Raw genomic sequence first — 20864 nt, 5'->3', positions numbered from 1 at the left:
TCACATAGGCTGTCCCCCCCTTTGGGAGGGAAAGGGAAAAACCGGCACAGAGTAAGGTTGGAGGGAGGTCAGTGTTTGAGGGAACAAAGCAGTTTAAAGAACATACTGATAACTACATGAAGCTAAAAGTGAGCAGCCTGCTTCTAAACAGGTGTTCGGAGATGGTGATTTGGAAGACGGGAGTGGTCTGCTGTTGGAAGTTGCTGAAAGTCTGTAGGATGTTAGTATCTAAACATCAGCAAGTAAGTCTTTGAAGAAACGTGTGGGAAATGCACTTAATGGAAGCTGTAGACCTGAGCTTAGGTATTTTGTGTTAGGGAAAGTTTTTGTGCCTGCTGTCCAAATGTTCCAGTACTTGAGTGGGAGGAAATCAGAGGTTCCTCCCTGAGATCCCTCTCAGACATTCGTCAGAGCTTTGATTATTTTCATTCAGTGAAAATATGTATAACTCAGTACTTGAAAATGGTAAGTGCTGTAACATGACAATAAGAAATAATTTGAAAGACTTGTGTTTGTGTTTGGTATAGAAATCTTATTTTTGAATGCATCAGATATAAACACGTACTGCTTTGATGCATTTATAAAAGCTCAAGAGGTCTTCATGATAACAGTATCTGTGTTGCATCATTATATGGTTACAGAGTCTAAGTGCCAAATTGACTTTCTCTTTAATTGAGGGGGTTCCTGACATTTAAAACTAATATATGCCTGCAGTGATGGGAAATCTGCAGGGATCAGAAGAGATTTTCTGATTTGCCTGAGAACTTTTTTCTGAATATACAATTCTCATTTCTCTAAAACAACTATTATTTTTCATAATAATAGAAAAAACCCTCCTTTTTTTTTTTTTTTTTTTCATTCCTACTCAGCAGTGGCTCACTACACTGAAACAAGGGAATAGTGATACTTTTAAATGGGGATGCTTTGTATAAATTATTTCAAAAATTATGTGCTGCTTTTGAATATTGATATTTCCCATGATTTTCAAAGTTAAGTAATGTAATGGATCTGCAAAGAAAACAAGATTTGAGTTCCTCAGAAAGGGATACTGTAAATATAGTGGTTTTCCTGTAATGCAGTATGCTTTGGCAGATGTCACCTATTCTGGTGAAGTACCACATGAAAAAAAACATGGAAATGTAAAAAGTGACTTCAGGGTAATCTGTCCCAAAACGAACCAGAGCACTGGGCATCTGATGGTACGTCTTAAAAGTATATGAACTCTTAGAATGTAAAGACGTGGTGTGTCTGTAACTGAGTGAGCAGTACTGTATGGTGGGAAAGATGCGAGTTATTTCAGAACCTTCTTAGAGGGTTGCCTAGTGTTAGCCATGGAGGCAGCCATGCTAAATGGGGGCCTTTGACTACTGTGGTGCTATGGCATTGCATGCCATGATATAAATAAATACACAGAGAACGGGCTGTGTACCCTCCATACAGAGCTGTATTTTCCTTGTGGATAATTCTTGTTTGGATCATTCACTTCTTTTCCATGCTATCCCTCTTTTCTGTGTGTGTTGGGGAGCGTTGGCTGGCTGGCTTGGTTTTAAAGCTGCATTGGAAACTTGAGGCAGAAAACTGAGGATAGCTCACATATTTTAATTCCCTTTTCTATCAAAGGACTGTAGTCCTCTCTTAACACATACAATACCTTTGGTAAATGTGCTGATACAACACAAGACATGGGAAGTGCATTGACAGTCACTGTACAGCTCTAATCCAACAGGCATAGGGAGAGTACTCCCGTAAAGACTGGGAACTATAGGGAGTGTATGCTTTGGGATAATGGCATTATATCAGTTTCTTCTTGCCTCCTATTTGCCTTTGTTTTGGCTGTGTAGCTCACTGCCAGTCAGCAGTGATCAGACCATTGCCAAATCTGTCCATCTAGCTGTAGACTACACAAAATGCATTTGTAACTCTGCCATCATATGTACCTCTGTTGCATGTTGTGTGGACATTTTGTGGCCTGAAAGGAGTTGCTCTGTGTATTTCTCTTCACCTGGTGAGTCTCCTGTGTGCTCAAGTGTCAAGGGTGAATGTAGACCCTTTGGACTGCAGGAATGTAAACCTGGGACATTTAAAATTAAAATTTCCTTAATAAATATAAAATTTTAATAAACCAACAAAAAACCAAAACGACAAACCAACCAACAAATCAAAAACCAACAAACAAACCCAAACCCACACACTAAACCAAAATGGGGAAAAAAGCCCTCAAAAAAAACAGCAAAACCCAAGAAACACAAAAAAACCTACAACAAACTGAAATCTAGCGCCTTTTCTCCAGTGAAATACTTCGTGTGTTTCAAAGTATCTGAGATGAGCAGCAACTTCTCTGGACTTCTTGTGATTGACTTAAAATGAGGTCAGGTTAAATCTGTGTGGAATTCTAGGTCATGCTAAACCTGCCATTGGACTCTTGTTTAATTTCTGTAGTACCTCAAGTGAGCAATAGCTTAAAGTATTTGCAAATGGAGGAATGGATTTATGTTCTCATACATGTCTGAGGAATTGATAGAAATTTTCCAAAATTCAGACTTACATTGCTTGGCACTTCTATCCAAATCATAGTCAAATTATTTTGATATTTCTTCTTAAAAAAACTAGACTAGCAAGCCATATGGAAAAAGCATTTTTTCCCTATGTTGTATTAAGACCATTTAAAGTAGTGTGATATGCCTACATGTCCCTTTTTATAAGAATCATACAATATTTTGTCTACTGCATTTGAGGATCATCTGGAAGGATTACAAAACCTTCTTCAGTACAATAAATATGAAATGTCAATTTCATTATGCTAACAGTAGGTTTTAAATGTTTGTAATTCATTGGAAGGAAAAATAAATACAGGAAAGACATTTTCCATTCCAGCTTTTTAATGAGCAGTGTGTGTGTATGGGGAGCTTCCTTCTCACGAAAGCTTAATTGTGTGTGCTTTTTGATTGCATGCATTATCGTAAACCTGCTAGTTAAACCCCAGATAAGACCACCTCTTCTTACAAACCAGAATGACAAGGCTTCTTCTGAAAGTGCATCCATGAGTTAGTAGAGTAGTAATAGCTGTCAGGTTCAAAGGAAAGCTAATAATTCAATCTTCTGGCCTACCATATATTTTCCTGTTTTCAGCAAACAGTATTTCCTCTATTAGTATGAGTAGTTATATTAAAATACCTTTAATCACTATGCTTTGAGCCTGTTTTCATGAAATCATGTAGCTGCTTTCTGTAAAAAGCCTTTAAAGAGCTTCCCACATCTGATCCAGTATAAAACAACTTACTGTCATGAACCAGCCAGATAACCATTCAGCTGTGGTAGCCTAAGTAACGCTTACCAAGAGAAAATGGTGTGGGATATGTAAACCATAGGGAAGGACTGTGGCAGGTGGGTAGCTTCAGACTGCTCCAGGGAGTCCATTGGAATTCTACCTCCTGGCTTGAATGGCTGCAGAGTTAGGCTGGCAGCGAACAGCAAGGAGCTTTGCCCGAAGCTTGTATTGTGCCTCTCTTTTCACTAAATGGCACACTTGAGTTCTGCTTAAGTGTTTCAAGATGTAACCTCCCTGGCAGAGGGATCACACGACTTGTGGCATGTAAATACCTTGCACAGCAGAATTTTCCTTTGAGTGCATTCTGTCCTTGGCTTCTGAGAGAGCTGTCACTGCTGTAGGATTTCATCTTTCACCCTGCAGTTCCTCTTTCTGTAGCGGTGATGGTGTAGGACTGTATGAAGTGCAGCCTTCTGACATGGGTAAGGAGGCTGGTGAGGAGATGATGTTTTGCATAATCACATATTGTCACCACCATAAGTAAAGGTGAGAATCTAAAGGTGAAATGCCTTTTTAGGCATGCAACCTGTCAAACTTCATCCTTGTTCCTATGTGTCCCTTAGCTTTTGTCCTTGGACCCTGTGGCTCCCTGGCTGTGAGCTGAATCATCAGCTCGGACAGGATGAAGCAGATAGAGATGAGTTTCACAGCCATTCATGCCTCCTAGCTGCTCTTGGCTGACACAAAAAGCAGATGAACCATGGGCTGTCACACAAATATAGAGCAGATCCCGCAGCCTTTCCTTCAGCATCTGTCACTGGTGCTGTGCTAAGCCTGACACAGGTTTGCTAATTCTGCCTGTCAGCTTGTGGCTCTGTACAATAGAGCTTTATTGTTGGGAAAATGATTGCAGCACATCAGCAAAAGCATGCCAGGTGAATGGAGCAGCAGCTAACTGCGAAATATAAACAAGTAGATGCCTGTGGGAAATAAACTGGGAATCGAGATGCTCCAGGACTGGGCCTGGACAAGGCACCATGTACCAGGTTCATTTGTAAGACAGAAGCTTAAAAGAAAAAAAAAAAAGCTGATTATGCTGTTCACCAGTCTGTCGCTCCCAGATTTTGATAAGTAAGCAGTCACAGAAAATTTCTTTTGATGAGTAAAACCCAAGGTAGGCGTGCAGGGTGTGGCTGAATGCAGACAGATTTCTCAGTGACAAGTTTTCTAGACATCTCTAGGATGGGAGATTTTCCATTCTAGAAAGCAGCAATAATAAATCCCTGCATAAATACTAGGGATCAGGCTGAATACAGAACTTTAAGTGAAAAGTGCACTTTTGAAGGGAGAAGAGAGGGCTAATTTAATCCTTTTGCTGATGGGATTTATAAAAGAAACATTTTGCACAGCATTAAAGACAGTAATACCCAAATTCTAGCTTTCATGCCTTTAAAAGGCTTTTTGAAAACCTGCAGGAGGTATAAAAATAGAGCCACAAGAGTTATTAATGGTGAAAAATTCCTGGTAGTGATTTAATGTGGAAAGGGTGGGGTGTGAGCAGGTTTTTTTATCCCCCCCCCCCCCCATATGTTTTATTTGTTATTATTGGATCCTTGTCCAGATAATTTTAGGACAGACTCAATCTCATCCAAAGACACATGTTTAAAACAGGTCAGATGGATTGATCTGTCAGGTAAATCTCTGAGATTGTTCTGTTGGTGATGGAGGATAGTCTCAAGCTGATTTCAAGTAGGCAGCTGTCTCTTAAATGCTGGTAGAAAATATTCAAGAGAAAACAGGCTGAGAAGATTATTAAAATTATGGGGAAGGAATTTTTGTTTAGTTTTTTTTCTTGCAGTAAAAAAGGTCAAAATGGCAAGACAGCATGAGAGATGATCATTGCTTATGCCCCTTCAGAAATACTTGTCAGACTTTCTTGGTTGAAGCCCAAGGAAAGGAGGAAGATCTTGAGTGTCTGGATAAGCATTTTAGCTGTCTGACAGATCAGAAGGAAGACACTGCATTTTATGTAATTATGTGTTTGTTCTACAGAACTTCAATGTACAGGTTGTTGTTGAATATAATGGTCAGTCTGCAGGCAGGCAGGATGCTGGCTAATCAAGGAAGAGTCCCTTGGGAAGGCCTTGTGTGGGAGAAGAGATAAGAGGTTTGTCTGGCTCTGTGTATTGCTTAACCCAGTAGCTGGATATCTCCAAGGAAATGTCAAAGAGGATTGAAATTTTCAGTTTGGGTAGAGAGAGGCCTGGAATAGGTGATCAATCTGTGAGGTCCCTTTGTAGAGAGGATAACTGGATTTTTGTGGCTTGAAGAGATTGCCCAGGAGTAAACAGGAGAGACAAATGCTGCTGATAAAAAGGGCATTATTTCCGCAGGATTCCTCCTGCCTTGAAAGATAGAAGTGGGAGAGAGGGCCTCAGGAAGGCAGTACTGGTGGAGCAGTTAGTGAAGAGCTCAATGAAGTGCTGGCAAGGGCAAGATTTTAAGAGGAAGAAAGAGGTCAGGAGATGCTGGGGTCAGACAGAGCTGATGCAATAACCTGAAGCACTAGCCAGGACAAGTTTTATGCTAAGGAACAAGGCCTGGCAGAAGAGCTGGATAACATCTGTGGCAGAGCTGTAGGAAAGGACTTTGCAGGCAGCTTAAACACAAACCATACTCCAACAGTATGAGAAGGGACTCGGCATCTTAGCTGTCTTCACAAGATACTATCTATTACTAAACTCTCTTTTACTTTCCTTTTCATTTATTTTCTTCTTTCTCCCATTTAGAGAGGCATAACTGGAGCCACTGGCTGAATGGCTGCAGCTCTTCAAACCAGTGAGTTGCCCTTCTCACCATTAGAGAAAGCTGTGAATCTCTTGGTGTCCAGCCTAAGGCAGGCCACGTGCCCAGGCGCTATTTGTTAGCCATGTGCAAGTTACTTGTCTTGCTTTCAGGGTACTTGGGAGATGGGTAGTAATTTGTGGTGTTCAGGTTAACAACCTATTGCATCCAATGGCCCTTCTGATCCTAAGCAGCAGAAAGCTGTTTTCTTATTTTACAAGCAGATACACCATAATGAAAATAGATTTTGTTGGTTAGTTTTTTTTCCCTTGTAAAGTGTCAAGAGAGTGTGGGAAGCGGGCAGCAGCAACATTTTGTCAGATTTCCTGATTTTTCAAGCAGGATTTGTGGTAAAGAACCAAGTAGGAGGGTAAGACTAAAAGTGAGCAAGATGTGCAAGAGGAGGGAACCTCCTTCTGGTGACAGAAGGGTGGTTGATCTGTAGCTGAGAATGTTACATTGTATATATGTCTGAGCTTGTTCAAGGAAAGGTTGCCCGAGTAACTACTGTTTTCTGTTGGGGTTTTTTGTCTAGAAGTGTGGTAGGTATTTTTTCCTTATCACATCCATCTCTCAAATGGGTATCAGAGAGTGGAGGATGAGCACATTTCAGGAATTAAATGATAATTTTTAAGAATTCTAAAGGTTAAGGCATGCTTCAATTATTACAAGTCTTTTTAAGTAGCATGTTGTTGAAAACTTAGGGTGAATAAGGAAGACCAGAACCTTGTGTGTTTGGCTAGAAACTAATCTCAAGCTGCGTTTTTTAGATTTGGTAATGAAAGGCGGGTATTATGTTAAAAAATTGCATACTCGGTTTGAGGATACAGGTTTTCTGAGTACTCATTGGAAGGGAACTGAGCTGATGATTTTTCTCTCAGAAATAACACTGTTGGATTAATCTGAAAATGGAAAATAGCTTGAAGTCAAAGTAGGACTCTTGCCAATTGCTGTGTTCTGAATTCATAGAATCATGGAATTGCTTCAGTTGGAAAAGATCTTTAAGATCATAGAGTCCAATCATTAATACTGCCAAATACACTACTAAATCATATCCCCAAGTTCCATGTCTACATCACCTCCAGGGATGGTGGCTTAATCACTTCCCTGGGCAGCCTGTTCCAATGACAACCTTTTTGGTGAAGAATTTTTTCCCAATATCCAGTCTAAACCTCCCGTGGTGTCACTTGAGGTCACTTCATCTTGTCCTATCGCTTGTAATTTGGAAGAAGAGACTAACACTTCACTACAACCTCTGTTTAGGTAGATGTAGAGAACAGTAAGGTCCCCCCTGAGCTTCCTTTTCTCCAGACTAAACAGCCCCAGTTCCCTCAGACATGCCTCGTAAAACTTGTGCTCTAGACCCTTCACCAGCTTCGTTGCTTTTCTAGGGACCCATTTCAGCACCTCAATGTCTTTCTTGTAGCGGGGGGCCCAAAACTGAGCACAGGATTCAAGGTGGGACCTCACCAGTGCCGAGTACAGGGGGATGATCACTGCCCTGGCCCTGCTGGCTGTGCTATTTCTGATACAGGCCAGGATGCTGTTGGCCTTCTTGGCTGCCTGGCACAAGTTGGGTCATGTTCAGCTGCCATCAGTCAGCATCCCCAGGTCCTTTTTGCATTAGCAGTTTTTCAGTCAGTTTTTTACCCAATGAACAGTGCACCAGCCTAAGCCATGAGCAGCCAGTTTCTTCAGGAGAATGCTGTGGGAAATGGTGTCAGAGGCTTTACTGACATCTAGACAGGTAACATCTGCAGCCTTTCCCTCATCCACTAAGTGGGTCACTGTCATAGAAGGAGATCAGGTTAGTCAAGCAGGACCTGTCTTTCATAAACCTGTGCTGACTGGGCCTGATCACCTGGTTGTCCTGTACATGCTGCATTATGGCACTAAAAATAATCTGCTTCATAACCTTCCCTGGCACTGAGATCAGATTGATAGGTCTGTGCTTCCCCAGATCCTCCTATTGGCTCTTGCTAGCCTCCAGTCAGCTGGGACCTTCCCTGTTAGGCAGGACTGCTGATAAATGATGGAAAGTGGCTCAGTGAGCACTTCTGCCAGCTCCCTTAGTATCCTTGGGTGGATCCTATCTGGACCCATGAACTTGCATTTCTCTTAAGTGGTGTAGCAGGTTGGTAATCTCCTCCCCTTGGATTATGGTGGCTTCATTCTTTCCCCCATTGCTGTCTTCCAGCTCAGGGGCTAGCTACCCAGAGAACTACTGGTCTTAAGGCTGTGGTAAAGGTGGCATTGAACACCTCAGCCTTTTACTCATCCTTTGTCACTGTTTCGCCCCACATCCAGTAAGGGATAGAAGTTGTTCTTAGCCCTCTCTTTGTCGTTAATGTATTTATAGAAACACTTTTTTTTATTGTCTGCTATGGCAGTAGCCAGACAAATTTCTAGTTGGGCTTTGGCCCTTCTAATTTTATCTTTTTTTTCAGGCTTGGAAATCCATTGCATTAAAAGATGATAATTAAAAAACAAAGCAAAACAAAACAAAAACGCCAAAACCCACAAACCAACCAACCAAAAACAACCAAAAAACCCTCAAAACAAGCAAAAAACACCCCCCCCCCCAAAAAAAAAAAACAACACAACCCTCTTGTGTAATGGGATTAATTTTCCTAAGATGGTAAGTTCAAACTGAGCCAGTAAATGCAGAGAGTAGAAGGGGTTAAGAGACAAATTTTGCCTGTCTTCACTAAGACCAGTTGTCACATCATGTAACTTTAAAAGCTCGTTGGCAGAATGGAGTTGTTAGTTCCGGTTTTAAACAGTCAATCTAAATAAAGTCTGACCCTTATTTTTTTTGTCTTTCAGGCTTGTCTAACACTACCTTGAGCCAAATTCCTAGACTGGTTGGTGGTTTCTCATGGGATCCCTGTGACTGACAAAGGAGAGATTGTTGTGGTAGGAGTTTGCCTTGACTGTCTTAACAACACTTGGCCTGGGCACAAACAGATGTAGTTTCCAATGCAGCCACTTTTTTGTAGGGCTCTTATGCAAACAGGAGCTGTGGAGAAAAAAGAATGTGCCTGAGAGATGGCTTTTATAGTCTTTGGAATTGCTGTTGTGTTACCCCATAAAAATTTAAACCACATAGCCCAAGCTACTGCAGAGGAGGGAATTTGTCAGAGTTTGCTTTTAATTATGGAGCTCTAGAATGAAAAGGATTGGTTCATTTACCAATTAAATGCAGGAAGAAACCCAGAATGTGCATTCTAGTTAACTTTTTAGTGAAATTCACGGCACAGAGAGAAAGACTTGTTTGGTTTTGTGTAGTTTAGTTACTGTCTTCAAAGCACAGTTTTATAGTACTACCTAAAATGGGTTCACAAGGCTTTTATTTTTATATCTTTATATAAAATAAATACATAATATGTACCTTTATATCTTTATATAATATGTATCTCTATATCTCTATAACAGGGCCTGTTTTGCTTTCATATATGGTCCTTGATTTAATAGTATAATGTCCCACAATTTGCAATTTTAAACAGCAGTAAATTGATACTTCAGATAAGGGAGATAATAAAAAGGTGATTTCCTTTTTGAGATGGCTACATAGCTATATGTACTCTATAGGTAATTGTTGATAGTTGCATTTCTAGTCAATCAAAAACAATTAACATATATTTGTCTTGTTTTCTAGAAGGCAGTAAAATTTCTGCTTAAATAATTAAAGTCCTATCAGCTTTTCCATTTGTGGTTTGGTAAAGATCATCCTGTAGATAACACTAGAGCTGGAACTGCTGCATTATGCTTAAGCTAATACATAGCTATGTGCAGAAATAATGACATCTTTAGATTCTTCATTTGCTTCAGCTCATAGTTTCCTGTTGGTTGCTTTCCATTTTCCCAACCAGTGCCACTTTTGCATGCATGCTTCTTCTGGAAATAGTATTGGAAGCACAGACTGGCAGATTCTTGGTTTATTTTTTTTTTTTTCCATCTTTCCACTGAAACTCGTGTCCTTAGTTTAATTATCATAGTGTAATGATTTTGCTTGACTTTTTCTGATCAAAGGAAAAACCTCTTGTGAAGAAAATGTAATCATGCCCTCATTGGCTTGAATTTCGGCATTGAGATTTTAATGTAAGAAGCTGTATGCTTAGCTTCAGTAACATGCCTTACTGTAAAGAAGTACTGTTTAATTGTAAAACTTGTTGAAATATTTTTCGTTTTTTTTTCCTGCTCACTTTTTTAGCATTAAGTGAATTTTATTTTTTTTGTCACATATCTCTTTTTGCTAGGAGAAACACAAAATGGGGAGAAAAGGATGTGAGGAAATTTAGTACCAAAATATCCAACATTATTTTCCATATCTCTTGTTTAAAAAGCAAAGTTCAAAAAAATTTACAGTTTCATTGCTTTCTTTTAATTTTGACTAGTTGATTTAACATTTAGGGAATGGAAAGGATTTCTGGGGTCCCTCACACTTTGGACTGTAGCTAGTATAATTCCTTTAATAAATTTTCAGCTTGCAAATAATTGGTATTTCTTTTCTCCCTACTTTTAGAAAGCTGTAATAGAAACATATAATGCATCTCTGACTCTTAAGAACTTGAAGAAAGTTTCTATATAGTAAATGGACAATGGCAAATTTATATGTCTGTCATTGTGGTCAGTGATGTCTTTTTAGCTTAAAGAATTTCTCTCCCATTGTGTGATGTATAATACCCTGCATCTTGTGCTTTCAGGGAGTGACCATATCTTTTATTGATCTCCATGTCCCTTAGCCTCCTTTGCTAAGATTAGCTCTCCATCCCTCTCCCTGAGAGTCCCAAGGCCTTGAGGCATAGTGATCTACCTCTGTGCCCATTCCCCACCATCAGCAGTGCAGCTTGTTCTCCTCCCTGTTTAGTTTTCTCCTGAGGTGTTTTTGAAGATCCTGAAACCTCTGCAGAAAACATCTATTTTTCTAAGCACAAGGGGAAAAGTGTGCATAAGGTACTCTGAGGACCTATGTCCAGTCTCTTGGAAAAGTATGTGCAGCTGGTCATTCTTTTTTCCTTTTCTTGAAGTAGAAACCTCAGTTAGTGTATTTGCTTTGGCAAATGTGAAACAACTATGGACTTCTATGATCAGTGTGAGAGCAGTTCTGACATACTGTACATATAATTAGCTGAAACAGGACTTGTTTCCTTTGAATCTTTATGCTGCCCACCAACCTTATTTCACTGAAATGTCTCTAAAGGATTACTGAAATGGAGCATATCCTGGCAGAAGTCTGTACTGGAAAATATTTGTGGCATACGGATGATCATGAGGTATTTGTGTAACAAACAAGAACATACCATGCATAGTTCAGACTGTTAATACAAAGCAGAGGAGTTTCGCCCTCTGAATTTCCTCTTCTATGAGGCAAGAGCCTGCCACTTCTGTCAGTGTGATTGTGAACATAGTGGCAGAATTCATTGATCTTTTCTAAGAGTCTGGAGAAAAGCTTGTGTGTCTCATCATCTTTAGAGATGCTTTCATAGATGTAGCTTGCTCCTGCTCATTAGCAGGGAGAGAAGGGAGCAGATGGGCAAAATCAGAGTTTGCCAGTAAAAGGCAAAATTCTTCTCTAATGATCTAGTGTGGGCTTGAATTTGTGGAGCTTTCTGATGGAGCTGTTCATTTCTGTTTCATTGTTTATAACATTAAAATAGTTACAATGTTTCATTTCACTGTGAAGGGAAGCAATCAAAATATTTTGGCTTTGCTTCAGACAAAGGTAATGTTCTGTAAATAGCTGTCTGTAACCCTAATGACAGCTGAGACCTCTATAACTAAATCAGTGTAACGTAATTTGGTGACAAGTGTGGATGATCTGTGATGATGATGCATTCATAAGTTGCGTTATGATGATGATGTTATGCCTTGTAGCAGTAGCCAGAGGCACAGCTTGGCCCAGTCCAACAGAAAGACTTGGCTAGCTAAAATTAAATTTAATGAAGATGTAAATAAAAACTGCCTACATCAGTCAAGTAGTGGGTTTGTTTTTTTTTTTTCAGCCTGTGACAAGAACTGCACTGCAGAGGTGACAAACTCATTCTGTGGTGACAGCCACAAACAGAGTTTGTTTTTGATTATAGCTCATGAAACAGGATGTGAGATTAAACCTATTTGTTTGCTTTAGTCCAAAAAAAATTTCCCCCAATAGGAAAGAAAGGTTTGAAGGTAGGAAACGTTGTTTGGTTTGGTTTTGGTTTTTTTTTCTTTTTTTTTCTTTTTTTTTGTGTGTGTAAGCAAAAGTTTAAAAGGTAAACTAGGCCAGTTCATTCTAGAGCCTTCTGCATTCCTTTGTTTGCCTGGTGGTTAATATGTGTAGGGTTCGTGGTTTGATCAGAGCAACATGGAGTGGGTCTAACCAAGCAAAGGCTTTTCAGTCTTCAAGGTTTTAAATTTTGTTCTTAATATCTCTGTTATTACAGAGGGACTTGGCATCCTGTTGCAATAAATAACTGTGGGTTGCATTTCTGAGGCTTTATTTCAAATACTGGAGGGGGATTTATCTTTGTTTTGTTGTTGTGAGTTTGTTTTTCAAAACACCAAAACCTGAATGGGAGTTATTTCTCCCCTTCTTTTGCAGTCTGTACAACTAAAATCTGGCTGCAAATGGCTACTTTTTGAACAGACTCTATGTATATGTGATATTGATTTTTCTCAGTAGTTTGTTCCAGGTTCTGTAAGTTGCTTTCCTGTCAAAAGGGAATTGCAAGGGTCAGTAAAGTTAGTTTTATTTTTGGGGGGGGTTGTTTGTTTTAATGTTTTAGGAAAAGGTTTTTTTTGTGAGTTTTTGTTTGTTTTATTTTATTTTATTATTTTATTTTTCTTCCCCTTCTGTTCAGTGAGTTCTTACTAGAGGACACTGATGACTGCAGATGCACAAAGCAACAGGGAAAAGCAGTTGGATTCCAGTACTTAAATGTGCTGGAATGTCTTGGCAATGTCTGAAGTAGGGAAAGAGGCACAAGTCAAGACACTTGTCTGCTGTTGTGTATTTTGACCTTCATAGAGGAGTTAGGCAACGACGGCATACCAGTCCTTGTAGCAATCATCTATCTTGTGCAAAAACGTCTTGTTGCTGTTTAACAAAGGCAGTTCCTGAGCTTTCACAAGCAAAACTTCTACTTTTTCTATTTCTTTTGAATTCAGTTTACAGAAATTCATTACAGTGGTATTTGAGAAATTTTCTTGACCCTTTGTAGATTCAGACATTAGAGTGGGTCTTGAATTTTATTTCTGATCAGTTTTTCATTTTCCTGTTAGTACAGTGATTCCAAAAGGGATAAATAGCTCTTTCTGTGTTTGCTGTCACCTCAGTGTTACTAAGTCTTCCTCCCACCCCCAGTAGCTAGAAATTCAGCTCTTCCTTCTTTTTTCTTCAGTTCTGGCTTGCTTCTTATCTGAATCAAGTTTCATTTTCCTATAAAATTTGCAGGTTGGCTTGAAATCATGCTGCAGGGTAAGAACTGCCAGTGAGAATGAAGCTGCCAAAGAGCTCTGCATCTGTAAGAGGGAACTTGTCAGCTTCATCCTTTGCCACCACAGTGAAAGGCTTACTTATCAGTAGTTCTCTTAACATATCTGCCATAATTTTGAGGTGCTGTTTCCCATTTTTGTAAAGGCTAGAGCCCAGGGAGGAGGAGGAGGCAGGTTGGTGGCTGGTCTGTCACAGGCACAAGCTGAGCTGCACAAGCAAAGCAGTTTTCACAAGAGGATGTGTAGGGAACTTCTCCAGGAACTTGGAGCCCTCTGAAACCTCACTGCTTGCTGTTCCAAGCACAACACCCACTTTTCAACCACACTTTCTTTAACCAAAATGTAAAGCCAGTCTCCCCAGAAGAAAACATTTCATTTCATATATTAGTAGAGAAGGCAGGAGTGAGTCCAAACTGTCTGTGACACAGGATAATTATATTGCCTTATACACTACACACCACTTTTCTTTTTTCATCTTCTAAGTCTCTGACCACTGCAGGAACCCTGGTTATTTCAGGTCAGTGGGGAGGTATTGGTGCATCTTCCTCAACCAACTGGGGTGATTCAAAAATCCGGTTAGAAGTTAAGCCCGTTTGTCACTCAGTATGAAAGTGTTATGCCTGAGTGCAAGAGACTCTACTGCTGACCAGCTCCTGGTGAAAGAGGTCTGCTCAGCTGCCTGAATTATTGCTCTAGTGCCATTTTCCTGTAGCAGTAACAGGTTCCTTTCATATTACTTTGTGAATATTTTTTCCTACTGATTTTTTTTTTTTGTCATCTTTATCAGGCATTTTTACAAATGGTGAGTTACTTTTGTTCATTTGCTAACAACCACATAGAAACCCCATGTAGAGAGTTTATGCTTTATGTATTTTTAAACCTTGTATTTGGATATTTCCTGGTCTGCATGTCCTTCTCATTTTCACTGCTTTCTGTAGACCTTCATTAGTGGACTTTTGAGTTTTTGTGTTTTTGTAAAGTATGGATAGACTACAAATGTGTTGGTAGTTACTGACCTAATTGCTTTGTCAGTCGTATTCCCAAACTCCCCATTAACATAGCTGTGTGACTGCCACTATTAGACTTCAGAGGCTTAAAGCTTATGTAGTATTGCCTTAGCTTACAGTTAGTGCAGAAACCTCCCTAATCTCCATTTAGAACAAATATGGTATAGATGAAAAAATCTTACTTTCCCATCTTCTGTAGCATTGCGAGGTCTTCCTACACTGCTCAGCTCTGTCCTTTCACACCTAAATGAGTTCTGAAACACACCAAGCACTTTTGTTCCAGTTGCAATGCTCTTGCTCCCATTTGTGCTGACTGGTATAAAGGAGATTCACTGCCCTTGTGTCTCCAATTTTTAAACAAATGGATATTCTAACTGTCTTGGGGAAGAGCACAACAGTCAGCTACTGTGCTCCTCCTTCTTGTTTGTTTTTAAAATAGCTCTACTTTGCTGTTGAATCTATTTAATTGGTTTCCTGCTGGAAAGAAACTAAAGGGCTGCCTTTGCCAATTAACTAGGGCAAGATACTGCATTAATAAACAATGTAGGTTAACCAAGGATTTCAGAAAAGAAATGTGGGATACCTTTGATGGTTAAACACCTGTTCTGTGGTGGAGGGTTCTTTCCTTTAAATACGACATAGGAATTAAGAAACTGCTAGGGTTCAGTTCCTTCATTTGGAAGGTTTCTTCCTGTCTAATTTTAATAGTGACAAACTATTATCATCCTAAAAGCATGTAGAGGTCTTAATTCCTAGCCAAACACTTATTGTCCTATGGAAAAAATCTAGACAATGACTTAAGACCTGTGACACAGCTTACTCATGTAATAGACTATCTATAGGAGCATTAATAGCCGTATTATATGTGAGATTTCTATTACTGGCCTCCTAGATTGCTAGGTGCAATAAAGTCAACAAAGAGGGAGCAATCAGATTGAGTTTGTTACTAGGAATATCTAGAAACAAAACACAGAAGCTAATTTTAAGCAGTGGGTTACAATCCGTGTTGTTTAGTTTAGAGCCTTGGAACAATTCCTTTCCAAACATCTCTATTTTAAACTGGTATGTCAGACCACTGTGGCTGCTCTTTCACTGTGTCCTTAATATAAAACAGTATGGTGACCATTAAAGTAAATAGGAAAAACTAACATTTGCAGAACTTACCAAAAAAAGAGTTAATTTCTTAGTACAGTGGATTCCCTGTAAATAGGGGGTTATGTCTGAAGAGCGGGGTGGGTGGTGGGTGGTGTGTGTATGTGTGTGTACCATGTTACTTGACTGAGACCATAATGAACAACCACATCTGTGATCTTCCCAGAAGCTGAAAAGAGGGCAGGCTTCTGTGGTTTGTTTTGTTTGATCTGGGAAAGCACAAGTTGAAATTGGAAAGATTCCTACTATCTGAAATGTTCAGCCGTGGCATCTGGAAAGTGCAGAATATGTTTACCTACCATTTTTTAATTCATCCTTTTTAATAGCTGTTTTCAGTAAAATTTTGGTTTACTAAGGCTTTTTCACTTTCTTTTTTTAGCGCTAAAATAATGTTAAATAGTTGATGTGACTGCTTCTGCTTTCTCAGGATGCATACAAAAGGAGGGAGAAAGTGTTTGAGCATTTCCGACTCCTGGAGCTATTTCAGCATACTTTCTGGCACCCAAATGGGTCTAGGGAAAATGGTTGCCCACTAAATTCAGCTACTCAATCCATTTTCTGAGCAGAGAGTTTAGTACCAAAGCTATTAATATTAGTTGAATTATTTTATAACTTTGTATTGATATTAACTTCTGAAACCTGTGGTTCACTGCAGTGTGCACTGCACAAACATAAAAAAAGATGAAGGCTTTTCCTAATGAGGAGTTTGTAGTCTGAGGGTGATACTGACCCTGTTCTGAATATGTTACAGTACGGAGCGAGACCTGACCTAGTTTTTAAGGCAGTTTGATTCCTCTTGATAAACTGGCTATGATGGTGCAGAGCAACCATCTGAGTATCTGTCAAGCTCCTGAAAAGTTCAGAAATAACTGATCTCCAAGGAGAGAGGCTTGACACAGATGTTTTACACAGGGAGAAGCAGCATGTCTTCAGAGAGCTGTTAGTAGTTTCCTGGGTATTGTTTTTATGGGACAAACTTTAGTCACCTTTTAGGTAATGGGTTGATCACTTGGACTTGTGGAAGGAGCTCATTTTATGGAGTAGCTTAGGGAATATATCTGGTATATTAATGCTTTAAATGTAAGTGTTGCTGCTTTATTTTGTTTCTTTCTTTAGGAAGCAGAATGACTTAATTCTGGTAATGTGAACTTCCTTTAAAACCCATCAAGACTCAGTGAAAGAGGTTTTTCTTTTAACTGTTTTGGTTTTAAAATTCTTTATAAAATCCTAGAATGATGGCCACAGACTTAAGCTGGCCTAGAAATGTGTTCCTCCTCACCAATAAGTCTATGCAAATTTTCCTCACTTCATGCTGCATGCCAGATTTCTCTGCTAGGAAACTGTGAAGAATAGGTAAGTGTTTTCTACCCCAGCATGCTCTCTGGTAGTAAGCAGATTGGCACTGTGACCCACAAGAAGTGTGCCTCCAGGGCTGTGTTTCTGTGTCCTTCCTGCCCATGCTCAAGATCAGATAGGAGTTATACATTGAGCAGAGTGCAGGTGGCATGTACGGAGCCACAGACCAAAGCTGTCCCTGTCAATGTGGGATATACCCAACACGCCAGAACCGAGTACCTGTTGCAGTGTGTTGATTTGGGGAAGGGTTTAATACTGTCTAGGAGTGCTAAAAGGCAATGCAAAATGTTAGCAGGCTATTACTATCTTGTGAGTAGTTTTACTACATATGAAATCCATAGCAAAGTCAAGTACTGTGATAACACTGGGTGTTTTTTGCATTGTATCATTGTTACCTGAGGTGTTCTCTCTTTAGCAGAATGAATTATGTGGGTATGTATAAGGTATAAGGGACAGACCTAAGTACCTCCATTTGACTTTTTCTAACAATGCAGTGATATCTAAGGTAACAATCCTTTTTTTATTTTAATTTTATTTATATTTTTATTGCAATTGAAATAAATCATGCTGATACCATGTTAGAAAAGTTTTATTTAAATTATTATCACTTATTCTATATGAGTTTGTATTTTCCTTTCATAATTTTCAAAATATATTTTCTTTGGGTAGCTCAAAACCAAGTCTCTCCCATGAAAGTAAAAGTTAAAATCCCAAAATTTTTTATCATCTCCACACTGTAATTACTAAACGAGTTAATTGGCCATTTACAAATGTAGAACTGCCAGTAGCTTATTTTTAAGGCTTTGTTATAAATGAGGAAAGAAAAACTGTAGTTCAAGCTGCAAAAGCATCTTAATTTACTACAATTAATCAATGAATAAGAGGAGACATCTAAATGGAAACTAGAAGTAATAAACCAAGGCTCAGCATGTATTGATTTTTAAGAGCTGTGCTCAAGTGTACAAAGCAGTACAGAGAAAATCCCAATAGCATTCCTCTGCATGTGTTCCCAGAATCAAAGGTCTGTAACTTATCTGTACTTGTTATCTAAACAACTGTAGCATGGGGAGCCGTGAAGGGAGTGTTTCCCACTGCGGTCAACTGTGCTCTTTCCTTTCTTTGCTTTCTGCTGTCTCTACATGCCCTTAGCGCTTCAGCCTGCGGTTTTGATCTTTCTGACTGCTGTTGCAGAGGCGTTGTGCATGGTCTCTGCCACGTGCAGCTGGGATGCTACAGTGCTGCTGCTGCTGCTTTCTGCACTAAACAGGTATGTGTGTTATAGATGGGTGTTTATACTGCGAAGGTCAAATGTGGGAAGAGGGGATTACAAACAACAGCTCGGGAAACATTACTATGCAATAGTAATATTACTGTGAGGGATTGGTGTTGAGGCTAATACAGTATGCCTCTGAAAATACTGCAAATGCTGATCATCAGTCTGCAGAGAGAGAAGGAAAATGTGCCCTCAGGCTGCTAATTCACTGCTCATTCACCCACTAGCCTATGTGGTGTGGTAGGTACCAGCTGATGTGTCTAAGTCAGGACTAAGCTGTGTGACCTGCTCAGTTGTGCCCTCAGTTTGAAGCAGAAGAGGTTATCAGTTGTTTCTTATAACTGGGTGATGTTCTAATCACTAGATCACCTTTTTTTTTTTTGTGTGTGTGTGTGCGATCTTAGCAGTTCACGTAAGAGCTTTGTCTTAAATGTGTTTGTTGAAAGTCTCCCAAGGCCTTTGCTAAATGACTTGACTGGACCATGAATAAGAACGGAGGAAGAACCCAGACCAAATTAAATATCTGTCCCTCAGCAAAGTGTTACTGCATATTAGGAATCTGTAAGTTCCTTAGCCCATGGGAGTGTCAGGTCTGGGCCCAGGCATTGCTGGTTGAATATCATATCAAGACGTGAAGAAATGTGGTTGCAATCTGTAATTCGGTAAAGTGCAAAGGGAACTTGGAAACAAGCAAAGCTTCATTTACTGAGCTAGCTAGCATGACTGGGATATTAACTTAGAATATAATAAAATTAAACTTTGTAACCTTGTGCTTAAAATGTCAAACTGCTCCTCTCCCAGAGTGAAGAGGAAGATTTGTTCCAAGCTAGTTTCTTGGGAGGACACCCTGAGCTCTCCTGCTTGGCTGACCTGGGCTATCCTCACTTGGATACTGTGCAGTGGAAGTGAGACTGAAGTGCTCGATTGTGATGCAGAAGGTGTGATGGGAAGAGGGCAGGAGGAAAGCAGAGCAATAGTATTATATAGGGAAGGAGACAGAGATGAAGAAGTAAATATCTTAGGAGGATGCAGGGAAATAATGGTATTTCAACAGCCTGCATGGGGGGATTTGAATTCACAGTCATCAAGCTTGTCAAGCCAGAAGTTTGTTGTAAAATCTCCTAAATGAGAGGTGTATCTTTTATCATGTGAAGCATCAGGTGATATGAGGGGTTGACTGTTTTGTGTTAGATGCAGGTATTCTCAAATCTATTCTGTTACCCATTTTTAAATTCAGTGCTACTATTAAGAGAAACGGTGAGTAGCTAGTACTGTTGATGAGCCTGGATGCTGTTTGCGGGTTGTACAGAGCTGGCTGTATCAGAGTTCTCTCAATGTTTGAGGTGGGGAAAATCATTTTACTGATCTATAAGTCAGCCCATTGCACAGCTCAAGCCACTGGATTCATTGTCAGGAGATGGATATCTTCCAGAAAGATGTGGTGGGTTGTCTTGTGTTTTTTTTTTTTTTTTAATGTTGTTGGTTTTTGTTTGGGTGTTTGCTTTTTTGGCTGAGGTGCCTAGTATTAGACACAGCACCTCCCTCTGAAGGCCTTCAGAATCACTTTCCTTCCTCTCATTGAGTAGGTAGTGTAGGCAGTTATCTTAAAAAGATCTGCTTCTTTAGGTAGCAATAGGGTGACTAAGTACTCTAAATCCTGTCATAAGTTCTTTCTTATGCTTAGCCTGATGTGTCACACCAACATGGAGAATGAGTTTGTATACCGTGACATCTAATTTAAACCCGATATATCTTTCTATCCTTTGAAGTTTAGAAGGGTGATTCTGGGTCATAGCTGATGTACAGTGTGATACAGTATAATAGGAGCTGCTACTTCTTCAGAGAAGCTGTCCAGCTTCTAGCTAGAGTTGCTGGTTTTAAGCCTAGTTTTGGAAAAAGTAAAAGCAATTTTCCAGACGGCTGTAATTACTGTACAAAACACTTCTATGAAGTTTTACTCTTTCTACAAAGAGTCTTTCTCTTGTACTTCAGCAGTATTTTCTTGTCACTCCTATTGACTATATATGCTCTGTTGGTGGTTCTCCATCCTAAAATTGTTAGTGGAAGGTAATCCTTCAGAAAAAGGGAGAATTCTATGCTAATTTCTGAGGGGCAGATCCGGGATGTGAGACCAGGAACTCGCTGTTCACACTGAGAGTTGTGAAAAATGCTGTCTCTTACAAGTATTTGTCTGGAATTTGGTGGTGGTTACTGAGTTACAGGAACAAGGGGATCTGTGGATAAGTAAAGTTAACCAGACTTAACCCCATTCTGAATGTGTTTTTCAGCTACCAGCATACCCGATTTGCAGTTCAAGTGTAGCGCATGAAGGGATGGTACCTGCGTATGTGTTGCCTTATAACTAGGATGTGAGCTGTGGTTAAAACCTGAGCTGCATCATCAGCATACAGGTGACAGTAAGTGGGTTTGTGGTAGTTTTTTTTTCAATTCCATGTACTTTGTTCCTTCATCTGAGACTTGTAAGGAT

At 39.7% G+C, this 20864-nt stretch overlaps 1 protein-coding gene across 2 annotated transcripts in view; it reads left to right on the top strand.

Moving 5' to 3' along the window:
- The window catches only part of RNF144A (ring finger protein 144A), a 67931-nt gene that overhangs the window by 8620 nt on the left and 38447 nt on the right, over positions 1 to 20864 (top strand). Inside the window, exon 1 of one of the 2 annotated variants that reach the window (XM_062634563.1) lies at positions 8927 to 9028. The exons of the other annotated variant lie outside the window; for it this stretch is intronic. The gene's annotated coding sequence lies outside the window, so the exon portion shown is untranslated. Of the gene's footprint in view, positions 1 to 8926; positions 9029 to 20864 lie in introns of those variants that run through there. 2 annotated transcript variants of the gene reach the window in all.

The sequence above is a fragment of the Pezoporus occidentalis genome, unplaced genomic scaffold (genome assembly GCF_034315485.1).
Source record: "Pezoporus occidentalis ecotype Australia unplaced genomic scaffold, CSIRO_AGI_Poc_V1 ctg43, whole genome shotgun sequence".
NCBI lineage: Eukaryota > Metazoa > Chordata > Aves > Psittaciformes > Psittacidae > Pezoporus > Pezoporus occidentalis.
Note: the sequence above shows the minus strand (reverse complement) of the source record. Positions and strands in the feature narration are given on the sequence as shown.